Source organism: Lutra lutra, chromosome 1, assembly GCF_902655055.1.
Source record: "Lutra lutra chromosome 1, mLutLut1.2, whole genome shotgun sequence".
NCBI classification, from domain to species: Eukaryota; Metazoa; Chordata; class Mammalia; order Carnivora; family Mustelidae; genus Lutra; species Lutra lutra.
In genome coordinates, this window is record NC_062278.1 from 165266220 (window position 1) to 165279801 (window position 13582).

Consider the following 13582-nt stretch of genomic DNA (forward strand, 5'->3'; position numbering starts at 1 on the left):
AAATTTTAAAGGGGCACACGGGTGGCTCAGGTGGTTAAGTGTCTGCCTTTGGCTCAGGTCATGATCTTAGGGTCGTGAGATCTAGTCCCACCTTGGGCTCCCTACTCAGTGGAGAGTCTGGTTCTCCCTCTCCCTCTATCCCTCCCCCTGCTTGCGTTCTCTCTCTCTCCCAAAAAATATTTTTGAAAAATTTCTTAAAATTAAGAGAAAACTACTGACTGAGCCAACCAGAGACCCCATTACCCAGCCCAGTTTTATAGTCTCAAGTTACCAGAAACCTGAACTTGTCAAGGGTTCTTCCCTTGAATCTTCTTGAAGAAGTACTTTTGCAAGAATACTTTGCAGAGCATCGGAGTAAAACAACTATCTGTAAATGACAAAAGCATTTTAAATGCCCATATTGTTAAGGATCTGATGAGCGTTCATTATAGTGGAATTAACACATAAGTGTGGTTATTTGTATGACAAAATATTTTAAGGTAGTAACTAGAATTATTATTTTTTTAAAGATTTTTTAAATTTATTTATTTGTCAGAGAGAGAGAGAGCACGCGCACAAGCAGGCAGAGTGGCAGGCACAGGCGGAGAGAGAAGCAGGCTCCCCACCAAGCAAGGAGCCCAATACAGGACTCAATCCCAGGACCCTGGGAGAATGAGCTGAGCCGAAGGCAGCGGCTTAACCGACTGAGCCACCCAGGCGTCCCAGTATCTAGAATTATGACTGATAATACTGGTACATATAAGAATTTTAGGAATTTCATATAATTTCTAGAATACTTACATTAATAATATTAATAACATACAATATAATCTAAGAAGGTTTATCATCATTAATTTGATAATTCTTTTTTTTTTTTTTTAAGATTTTATTTATTTATTTGTCATAGAGAGAGAAGCGAGAGTGAGCACAGGCAGACAGAGTGGCAGGCAGAGGCAGAGGGAGAAGCAGGCTCCCTGCCGAGCAAGGAGCCCGATGTGGGACTCGATCCCAGGACGCCGGGATCATGACCTGAGCCGAAGGCAGCTGCTTAACCAACTGAGCCACCCAGGCGTCCCTAATTTGATAATTCTTTCCCTGTAATTTAACATACCAAATAAGCCTGGTTGGTATTAACAGCTCTCTTTTTATAGGGAGAGAGAACAAATCTTTTGAGATATTCCAGGACCCTCTGGAAGTTCTCAAAACTTAGTTTGAGGTCAAAACATATTTTTAAAGTTTTCTTTATTTTAGAGAAAGAGAGAGAGCAAGTGCAAGTGGGAGAGGGTGAGGGAGAGAAACTCTTCGGCAGACTCCACACCGAGCAGGGAACCCAATGCAGAGCTCGATCCCATGACCCTGAGATCATGAGCTGAGCTGAAACCAAGAGTTGGATGCTCATCCACCTGGGCCACCCAGGTGGTTCTGCAGTCAAGAAAGATTTTGCTGAGAATTTGATTCCGGAAACTTTGTCAAAAATATCAAGTGGTGGGCGCCTGGGTGGCTCAGTGGTTTAAAGCCTCTGCCTTGGGGCACCTGGGTGGCTCAGTGGGTTAAGGCCTCTGCTTTCGGCTCAGGTCATGATCCCAGGGTCCTGGGATCGAGCCCCACGTTGGGCTCTCTGCTCGGCGGGGAGTCTGATTCCTCCTCTCTCTCTGCCTGCTTCTCTGCCTACTTGTGATCTCTGTCTGCCAAATAAATAAATAAAATCTTAAAAAAAAAAAAAAAAGAAGAAGAACAATTCATTCTTTAAAAAAAAATAAATAAATAAAGCCTCTGCCTTTAGCTCAGGTCATGATCTCAGGGTCCAGGGATTGAGCACTGCATCGGGCTCTCTGCTCAGCGGGGAGCCTGCTTCCCCCCTCTCTCTGCCTGCCTCTCTGCCTACTTGTGATCTTTCTCTCTCTCTCTCTGTCAAATAAATAAATAAAATCTTAAAAAAATATATCAAGTGGTTTGGACACTTAACCAAATAGGATCACAGATCACTATAAAACAATAATAATCTATTAAACCAAAGTGACAAAAGTTATTAAGGGCAAATACAAAATGTTATATAGTTCTGAGCAAAATCAATGAAAGACATACTAAAGCACAGAAAATTATTTTTTAAAAGATTTTATTTATTTATTTGAGAGAGAGACAGTGAGAGAGAGCATGAGCTAGGAGAAGGTCAGAGGGAGAAGCAGACTCCCCATGGAGCTGGGAGCCTGATGTGGGACTCGATCCCGGGATTCCGGGATCATGACCTGAGCCGAAGGCAGTCGTCCAACCAACTGAGCCACCCAGGCGTCCCAACAGAAAATTATTTTGATAAAACACAGAATCTCCGCTTTTTGTACAGATTATTTAAAAGGTAAACTTCTTTTGCTGACTGCTACCAATAGCATACCAAAAGTCCAAGAAAACTTTGTCCTTTTTAGAAAGAGAAAACCAACTCTAATTTTGCACCAGCTTTTTTTTTTTATTTTTTTTTATTAAAACTCACTTAACTGGGGCGCCTGGGTGGCTCAGTCAGTTAATTGGTAGACTCTTGGTTTGGGCTCTAGTCATAATCTCAAGGTCATGAGATTGAGCCTCTGTCTGACTCTGCATTTAGCGGGGCATCTGCTTGGGATTCTCTCTCTCTGCCCCTCCCCATCTGCTAACATGGACATTCTCTCTCTCTCACTCTCTCTCTCTCTCTCTCCCCACCCTCAAAATAAATAAATCTTAAAAAAATAAAATAAAATGCGGGACACCTGGATGGCTCAGGTCATGATCCCAGGGTCAAGGGATAGAGTCCTGCATCAAACTCTATGCTTGGCTGGTGGCCTGCTTCTCCCTCTGCCTGCCACTCTCCCTGCTTGTGCTCTCTCTCTCTCTGACGAATAAATAAATAAGTAAAATCTTTAAAAAATAATGATAAAATAAAATAAAATTCAACTTAATTAAATTTAATTAATTAAATTAAATGTTAATTAATTGTTAGCAAGTGTGACCACCCATTAAAATTTCTTTCCAAAGATTGCTTTTCCACAAACCTACAACTTTCTTTTCCTTCAACAAAAATTTATATCCTTTTCTTATAGCATCTCTTACCAAAAACATACATCCTACTTTCCTTGCATATGGAGATATTTCCCTTATTATTTCTAGTAACTTTAACTACATATGTTAATTAGAATTCTTAACCCTTAGAAGTCTTGATTTCTAGTGAAAACTAAGAATAAGCAATTTTGAATTGTATTATATTGGTATTCTTTAGATTGGCAAATTTATGAATACATTTCATAATTTCTAGAAACATATGCTTCTTCACAATATAATCTTTCAACATGACACAAGATATGTTTACCAAAAGACCCAAATATCTTTAATTCCATTTAAAAAGGAATTCAACTGAGTAAAATTTGAACATCTGATTAGAAAGTTTCATGAATAGAACAGTATCCAAGGAGCTGTACAAAATGGAAGGTTTGGGGGGCACCTGGATGGCTCAGTCAGTTGGGCATCCAACTCTTGATTTCAGCTCAGGTCATGATCTCAGGGATGTGGGATGGAGCCCCACATCAGTCTCCGTGCTCAGGGAGGAGTCTGCCTGGATTCTCTCTCTCCCTCTGCCCCTCCCTTCTGTGCACTCTCTCTCCCTCCAAAATAAATAAATAAATCTTTTTTTTTTTTTAAGGAAGGCTTTTTTTTTTTTAGATTTTTATTTATTTATTTATTTGACAGAGAAAGATCACAAGTAGACAGAGAGGCAGGCAGAGAGAGAGAGAGAGGGAAGCAGGCTCCCTGCTGAGCAGAGAGCCCGATGCGGGACTCGATCCCAGGACCCTGAGATCATGACCTGAGCCAAATGCAGCGGCTTAACCCACTGAGCCACCCAGGTGCCCCTTAAAGGAAGGCTTTTATAGACAGGAGATAAAATAAATAATATTCAGTATTTTGGGGCAGCTTGGTGGCTCAGTCGGGTAAGCATCTGCCTTGGGGTCAGGTCATGACCCCAGGGTCCTGGGATCCAGCTCCACATTGGGTTCCCTGCTTAGTGGGGAACCTGCTTCTACCTCTCCCTCTCCCTCTGCTGCTCCCCTTACTTGCGCATGCTCTCTCTATCAAATAAATAAAATCTTTTAAAAAAATGCATTCAATATTTTATCTCATTTGGAAATGATCTACATATTTAATGACTATACATCATTTAATTTAACATAGCAAAACTAGTTTTAAGTTACCAAAAAGATTTGGGGAAAGTATTTAAGTAGACATAACATAAAACATAAGTATTGATGGAATGCTGATTTATAAACTGTTATCTTACATCTATTTAATTCACTTGTTCTTAACAATTATGCTTAGAAAGGAAAATTTCATGAAACATTAAAAAGCTAACCATCACCTTAAGTTATCTTTCTTGATGACAAATTCTGGAATGGAATGACATGAGCTTATTTGACTTTTGGTAAACCTAGGTAGAATAAAAATATATTTTATGCTGATAACTCTGAAGGTATGGCTATTTTAATTAAGCCAACAAACTTAAACTAGCTTTAATACTAAATATATTTTCAGATCAATTGAACATAAAAAGTATTTGGGTTACTTTCTGTTGTATTTCTAAGAACTTAACTATATAAGAATTTCATTTTCTTTAAGCCAATTGAATAAAGTTCTTTTACAAGTTAATTTTGGTGATATCACCCACAGGGATAAAATGACACATATCTACAATATACATATTTGGACACATAAAAATACAGACACAGAAACCTTATAGTTTCATTTTTAAATTTTAGCCATGAAATAGATATGATAATGTAAAAATCACGTTATAAAAGAACAATTGGGATAAGTCTGTCTTCTCAGATGGTTAAAGCCTTTTAGAAGACACTTAAGATTTTTATTTGTTGGGGCGCCTGGGTGGCTCAGTCGTTACACATCTGCCTTCAGCTCAGGTCATGATCCCAGGGACCTGGGATTGAGTCCTGCATTGGGCGCCCTGCTCAGCGGGAAGTCTGCTTCTCCCTCTCCCACTCCCCCTGCTTGTGTTTCCTCTCTTGCTCTGTCTCTCTCTGTCAAATAAACAAAATCTTTTAAAAAAAGATTTTTATAGTTCTTGACAAGTAGTCTTAATACGAGTTCTTTTAAGAACTTTGGTTTCCTATAAATAAAATCTTTAAAAAAGAAAAGAAAAAAGGGAGAAAAAAAGAACTTTGGTTTCCTAAAGTAAGAATTCCTATAGTACTTAGGTTTCTGGATTGGTAAAAAGGACTAGGTGGGGTTTGAAATGCCTCTGAGCTGTATTTCTAGTTTTTCATAGATTTGTAAGATAAGGACAGTCATCCTTAATTCCTCAAAGAATTGGTTCGGAGTCTGTGTAATGAAGAACTGACACACCCATACACCTCTATAAGAATGTTTTTCTTTCCCTCTGGGTACATAATTTTATTCTACCTTAGGATAGAGGGTCTAAAACAAAAAAATACTTCCTTTTAAATATAGGGATGCTTCATTTATCGTGCTTCACTCTATTATGCCTCTCAGATACTATTGTTTCTACAAATTAGAGATCCGAGGCCACCCTGGCATTGAGCAAGTCTGTTGACACCATGCCCACTTCATGTCTCTGTGTCACATTTTGGTAATTCTTAAAATATGTCAAACTGTCTCATTATTATTATGTTTGTTATGGTGATCTGCGGTCGGTGATCTATGGTGTTACTACTGTAATTGTTTTGGAGCGCCACAAAATGCGCCCACGTAAGGCAGTAAATTTAATTGACAAGTGTTGTGTGTGTTCTTGACTCATCCACCAACCAGCCATTGCCCCCGATCTCTTTCTCCGTCTCCTCGGTTCACCCTATTCCTTGAGCACAACACACTTGAAATGAGGCCAATTAATAAACCTACAATGGCTTCCAAGTGTTCAAGTGAAAAAAGGGTCACACATCTCTCATTTTAAGTCAAAAGCTAGAAATGAATCAGCTTCATGATCATGGCCTGTGGAAAGCTGGGATAGAGGCTGGAAGCTAGGACTCTTATGCTAAACAGTCAGAGTTATGAATGCAAAAGAAGTTTTCTTGAAGGAAACAAAAAAGTGCTACTCCAATAAATCTGTGAATGATAAGAAAGCAAAAAAGCCTTATTTTGATACAGAGAAAGTTTTAGTTGTCTGGATGAAAGATCAAACCACCACAGCATTCCCTTAGCCAGAGCCTCACGGAGAGCAAGGCCCTCTCCCTGTCATTCTGTGAAGGCTGAGCGAGGTGCAGAAGCTGCAGAAGAGAAGTGTGAAGCTGGCAGAGGTGGTTCACGAGGGTGAAGGATAGAAGCCGTCTCCGTGACAGAAAAGAGCAAGTGAAGCAGCCAGTGTTGGTGCAGAAGCTGCAGCATGTTGCCCAGATCTTGCTGAGATCACAAATGAAGGTGGCCGCCCTAAACGACAGATTTCCAGTGCAGATGAAACAGCCTTCTAGCGGAAGAAGAGGCCATTGAGGACCCTCAGAGCTAGAGAGAAGTCAGTGCCTGGCTTCAGAGCTTCAAAGGACAGACTGACTCTCTTGTTAGAGGCTCATGCAGCTCAATGACGGTAAGTTGAACCAATGCTCATATACCATGCGGAAAATCCTAGGGCCCTTAAGAATTAAGCTAAATCGGGCAACTGGCTGGCTCAGTTGGTTGGGCGACTGCCTTCCATCAGGTCCTGATCCCAGAGTCCCAGGGCTGAGTCCTGCATAGGGCTCCCTGCTGAGCAGGGAGTCTGCTTCTCCCTCTGTCCCTTCCCACTCTTGTGCTCTCTCCCTCCCTCTCTCTTTCAAATAAATAAAATCTTTAACAAAATTATGCTAATCAACTCTGACTGTGCTTTATAAATGGAGCAAAAGGCCCAAATGAAAGCACTTCTGTTTACAACATAGTTTACTGGATATTTTAAGCCCACTATCAAGACCTACTGCTCAGAAAAGAAGACTCCTTTCAAAATACAACTGCTCATTGCCATGCACCTGGTCACCCAAGAGCTCCGATGGAGAGATACGATGAGATGCTGTTTTCATGCCTGCTAACCAACGTCTGTTCTGCAGCCCAGGGATCTGGGTGGGGGGGTGATTTCAACTTTCAAGTCTGTTATTTAAGAAGTACACCGTGTAAAGCTACAGTTGCCATAGATAATGGATCTGGTGGAGCTGGGCAAAAATCAACTGAAAACTTTCTGGAAAGGATTCACCATTCTAGATACCATTAAGAACGTCTGTGATTCTTGGGGCACCTGGGTGGCTCAGTGGGTTAAGCGTCCACCTTTGGCTCAGGTCATGATCCCATGGTCTTTGGATTGAGCCCCACATTAGGCTCCCCACTGCTTCTCCCTCTCCTCTCCCCTTGGTTGTGTGCTCACGCTCTTTCTTTGTCAAATAAATAAATAAAGTCTTTTTTAAAAAATGGAACACTTGTGATTCATGGGGAGCAGTCAGAAAATCAATATGAACTGGAGTTTGGAAGAAGTTGACTGCAATCCTCATGACCTTGAGGGACCAAGACTTCAGGGGAAGAAGTAAGTGTGGGTGGGGTGGAAATAGCATCTTAAAAGGATGAGGATTTGCTCCTTATGGGTGACGAACAAAGTGGTCTCCTGAGATGGAATCTACTCCTAGTGGAGAAGCTGTGAAGATCGTTAAAATAACAACAAAAGAGTTAGAATATTACATGAACTTAGTTGATAAGGCAGTGTCATGATTTGAGATGATTAACTACAGTTTTGAGAGAATTTCTACTCTGGGTAAAATGTTGCCGAACAGCATCTTGTGCTACAGAAAAATGGTTTGTGAAAGGGCAAGTCAATCGACGTGGCATTGTTGTCTTATTTTAAGAAGTTGCCACAGCGAACTCAGCCGTGGACCACCACCACCCAGATCAGTCAGCAGCCATCGACATCGAGTCAAGACCATCCACCAACAATAAGATTATGACTCCCCGAAAGCTCAGGTGATGGTTAACATTTTTTAGCAATAAAATATTTTTAACTAGGTATGTACATTGGTTTTTTTTAAACAATGCACATTTAATAGACTGAAGTATAGTGCAAATGTAACTTTTACATTCACTGGGAAGTGAAAAAAAATCATTTGACTGTATTGTGATATTCATTTTATTGTTGAGGTCTGGAATCAAACCTGCAGTATTTCCAAGGTATGCCTGTATTGTGTCAGTTTTCAGCCAGAACAAACAGTAAATATTCCTGACAGTATTAAATTCCCTCCTTTGATGTAAAAGGGGCCCCTGAAGAGGGTGCAAAGGATATCCCCTTCCCAAGATCCAGAGTCACTCCCACAGGTAACCAAAAGAAGGACAACCCAGGCAGGCAGAAAGCCAAACCAAGTTCTTAGGACACAAAACTAGGCAAGCAAGAAGGTTATAATTATCCCTGGGGTGAAAGGATCAAAAATGAACAGGTCTGGATTTGCAAAGGAAGGGATAACATGAAATTTTATTTTCTGCCAACTTCAGAACATGAATTCTTTGGATGCGATTCTAGAATATGCCTTCAAAGAACATTGGTAGGAAAGTCTGATGCTGTCAGAGCCTGACTGTACAGCCCTCCAAACCAAGCCCTATTCCCTGTCCCAGGTGCTTCTGCTAATTCACTTCTTGATTTTCAGCAGTTACATGAGTAACCAATATATCTTGGTCCTGGAGATCAGGCCAGAGTGGTCTCTGTAAATCTTGTGGGAAAAAGAAAGTTAAAATAGACAGGGCCAGATATATTTTTTTAAGATGTTATTTACTTATTTGACAGACAGAGATCACAAGTAGTCAGAGAAGCAGTCAGAGAGAGAGGAGGAAGCAGGCTCCCTCCTGAGCAGAGAGCCCGATGCAGGGCTCAGTCCCAGGACCCTGAGATCATGACCCGAGCCAAAGGCAGAGGCTTAACCCACTGAGCCACCTAGACTCCCCAGGGCCAGATTTTAAGAAAAGAAATTCACATTGTGTTTGATTTTTGTTTTAAGTCAAGTTTGTGTTCTTTCATCTTAAGAGAATTCCTAAGGCTATCTATTATAATTTTTTGTGCCTTCTTTTTGAGAGACAGTGCACACAAGCAGGGGCGAGGAGCTGAGAGAGAAGCAGGCTCCCAGCTGAACAGGGAACTTATATGGGGCTCCATCCCAGGACCCTGGGATCATGACCCAAGCTGAATGCCCATTCTCAACCACCTGAGCCATCCAGGCGCCCCTCCCACCCCCCAGTAAGCCTTTTTATGACCTAACCATGGACTCAGGAGGTGTTTCCAAAGGAGAGTACAAAAAAATGCTGCTCTAACAACATCCAAAAAGTTCACTCCCAAAATTAGCCTGAAAAATATCTAGCTGCGAATGGGGTACGCTCACATTTCTGTCCAACCAAATTAGTGACAACAGACATTGAGACAACAAAGGCCCCTTATGGACCGAGACCCCTTATGACAAATTCCCTTGAAAGCTGGTACACAGGACAAAGAGAATTCTACTTATCAGATCCACAGTGCATGGCTATCCACCAGTATAGGCACCCTCCAGTTGGCAGAGACCACAAAGAGAATATCCTCACTTTCCATAAAACCAAGCCCTCAAGACACAGAACAAGGCAAAAGGGAAACCTCATTTGGTTTTTCTTAAATGCACATTAACAGCTTTCGCTAATTCTTGGGTCTCAGGGCCAGACTAGGAGGGATGTGCCCCAGGGTTAGGGATAGTGTGGTGGTTTACAGATTGCCTCATTACGCGGAATTTTTTTTGAGCTTGACAGGTAACCTGTGGTCTGTCTAACCTGTTCTGTGACCAACTTATCCTAACACAGGAGTCTCTGAGTTAGGTGGCAATCACTCTTAATAGCTTTAAAGTGCTAGAGCCATGTGCCCCAATTTTGTGGCTTTGGCTGCCAAGATGTCCCTTAGCAACAGCCCTTCCTTTACCTCATGTGCACATTAACCCATGGCAATGTTTGTCTAAGTGAACGCTGGTCTGGTGACCATAGACTCACTGTGCTGTGAGGCCAGGTCAAACAGCAGGCTTACAAACCTACGCCTGCTTTCTTCCCTATGGCTTTCTTCCTCGTGACAAATGACACAACCGAGACAGAGGAAATCAGTGACCATCTCTGGGAGAAAAAGGATCAACAAAAATCAAGAGTATTCCTAACAATTCTTTAGCAGAGTCAATAAAGCCAAGGAACCAGTTGCACAAATATTTTATTCCACTTACCTAAATTTAAAAAAGGAAAAAAGAGGGGAGGAGAGCCACCACTCTCACGTCCACCAGTCTCTTCAGGCAGAGATCTGGGAGACTGAAGTGGTAAGAATTCTTACCTTCTGCTGATGCTTATCAGAGATCCCAGGCTCTCTCTGCTGCACCAGCCTCCAAGCAAGCAGAGTCCAGCTAGTGGTTCATCCTGCCAACTGTGCCAACTGTTGGGGAGGAAAAATCTTTCCTCTACCCTTTGCTGGTGAATTAATGTAAGACAGATTAACAAGAGATAAATATTTAATGACATACATATGGGGGCCCCACAAAGACCATTAGATTCCAAAGACAAATCAGTCAGTTGAGGCTTATGTGCCTTCTTAAGCTAAGGAATGGTGTGGGGGCAGGGAGAACCTGGGGCTTCAAAGGGGAGGAGGGTGATTCACAGGACAATGAGAAGAGCGTATGTTAGGTAATTAAGTGTTTGCCCTGCTATACAGGTAAATATTTCAGTAAAGGTTACCTTTGGTAATTGCTCTCTTTCTAGGCCAGGACCACTATCTAAATTCCTTTAAATAGTTAAGGGAGAGATAGAAGTTTTTCTTGAGTCTGCTGGGTCTCCATTGCCTTCAGCTCAAAATAATCCACATGCCAAAGTGACATATTTTGTGAGCATGTATTTTGCTCCCTCTCCTATGATTCCATTTATGTGAGGTTCCTAAAATAGTCAAATTCATAGAGTGAGTGGAACAGTAGTTAGCAAGCTCTGGGGAGGGCGAATGGGAAGTTATTTGTTAATAGGTAAAGAGTTTTAGCACGGAATGATGGAAAAGTTCTGTGGGAGGATGGTGATGGTTGCAGAACAGTATGAATGTACTTAATGCCACTGAATTAAACACTTAGACATAGTCAAGATGGCAAATGTTATGTTACATGTACTTTGCCTCAATAAAAATTTTAATTTAATTTAAAAAATTCAAATCCACAGACTCAAATTACCATATGGTCATTGAAAAAAATGGAAGACCTTTCAGACACTGTTAAGTAGAAATAGTTGATTTTTATTTCTTTTTATCTTTATTTTTTCTAAGATTTTATTTATTTACTTATTTGAGACAGAGAGTGCAAGCCAGGGTAGGGGTGGAGGGAGAGAGAGAATCTCAAGTAGACTCCACACTGAGTGCGGAGCCCAGTGTAGGGACTCAATCCCATGACCCTAAGATCATGACCTGAGCTGAAATCAAGTTGGATGCTTAATCAACTGAGCCACGCAGGAGCCCTCCTTTATTTTATTTTTTAAGTAATCTCTATACACAACTCTATACATGAGGGGCTTGAACTCATGACCCTGAGATCAAGAGTTGCATGCTCCACTGACTGAGCCAGCCAGGCACCCCTTAAAGTAGTTGAATACAAGCAAAGTCAAAGGCCACCCAAGAAAAGAAATGTAACCATAGTATACCACGTGGTTGTGCAGGTAAAAATGCTTATATAGTCCTAATCATAGCAGAATTTATGGACTTTGCAATTTTGAAAGCCAACCTACAGAATCAGCAAGGAAAACCATTGTGGTTACAGAACAAAACATAAAACATAGTTTAACATTGTGTAACTAAAATCACAGATCACGGAAGTAGGAAGGGAGGAGAATGAGGCAAAGGGAAGAGTAGGGCCAGAATAGCCATATCTGACAAATCTTAGATACAGTCTAGATTTGACAGAACAAAACATGAAACCTAAAGTTAAAAGGACAGAAAATAGTGATAAAAACTCTATTGGAAAGAGTGGGGAATGGTAGGGTACAGGTGATTTAAGTCCTCACAGAGAGCAGGATGTTGATAACATCATTCCTATATCCATGAACAGATTATTTAGAACTATAGAGGTAACTGCCAGAAAAGCAGATAGTCAAAAGTGATTGCTCTGTGGAGCATAATTGAGATCAGGAAGTGATGAGGCATTGGATTTTATTAAAGCCCTTTGAGTACTACAATTTCTTAACCACATATGTGTATTGCTTTAATAATAATAAATAATATTTAAAACTACTTTAAAGATCAAAGACAGTGCTTATGTCTGGGAAGCCATAAGACTGGAGGAAATTCTTACCTTTCCTTTACTCCCTGTTGTTTGACTTGAGTATGTATTTTTTTTAGTTTTACTTATAAAATAAATAAATAAAGCTTTATTTATTTAAGTAATGTCTACACCCCATGTGGGGCTTGAACTCACGACCTTGAGATCAAGAGTTGCATGCTCTTCTGACTAGGCCAGCTAGTCACCCCAAGTATCTATTATTCTTTAAGTTTTTTTTCCCTTATCATTCCCTCTCTCTCAGCTTAAGAGTACACTGAAAACAGCTTTATACTTACCCCTACCTTCAGGGTTTATTTCCTAAGAACAAAAGCATTCTTTTACAAAACCAGAGTACAGTACCAAAAATCAGAAACTTCACATTGATGCAATACTGTAATCTACTTCACAGCCCCTATTCATATTCTTCCATTGTCCTATTTATGTCCTTTATGGCTCTTTTTTTCCCCCAGCCCAAGATCCAGTTCAGAACCAGGCATTGCATTTTGTTTTCATGTCCCTTTAGTTTCTTTTAATCTGGAACAATTTCTTAGCCCTTCTTTGTCTTTTCTGACCTTTTTTAAGAGCGTAGGCCAGTTAGTCTGTAGACTGTCTCTTAGTTAGGACCTGCCTGATGCTTCCTTCTTGTTAGATAGATCTAGGCTTTACATTTTTGGCAGAAATGCTGTATGTGAACTGTCTCAATTTATCTTGTCGGTGGTCCCTAATGCTACTTTATCTCAATATTGCCGATATTAAGTGTGATCATTTGGTTAAGGTAGATGTCCACCAGGTTTTTCTACTGGAAAGTCAGTGTTTGTAATTGGTAAATTATCATGGGGAGGGGCGCCTGGGTGGCTCAGTTGGTTAGGTGACTGCCTTCAGCTCAGGTCATGATCCCAGAATCCTGGGATTGAGTCCCATATCAGACTTCTCCTGCTCTGTGGGGAGCCTGCTTCTCCCTCTCCCTCAGCCTGCCACTCCCCCTGCTTGTGTGCTCGCTCGCGCGCTCTCTCTCTCTCTCTCTCTAATAAATAAAATCTTAAAAAAATATATATATATGAAGTTATCATGGGGATATACTTTAAGATGAATGTGGTTTTTTTTTTTTTTCCTAAGCTAGTTAGGGGAATGACAGGAGGCACTTAAGAAGGTTTGCTGTGGGGCACCTGGGTGGCTCAGTCAGTTGGGTTTCTGCCTTCGGCTCAGTCTTGATCAGGTGGTCCTTGGACTGAGCCCTGTGTCAGGCTCCCTGCTTGGCTGGGAGTCTGCTTCTCCCTCTCTCTCTCTCTCTGCCCTTCCCCCTGCTCATGCTCTCTCTCTCAAAAAATAAAATCTTAAAA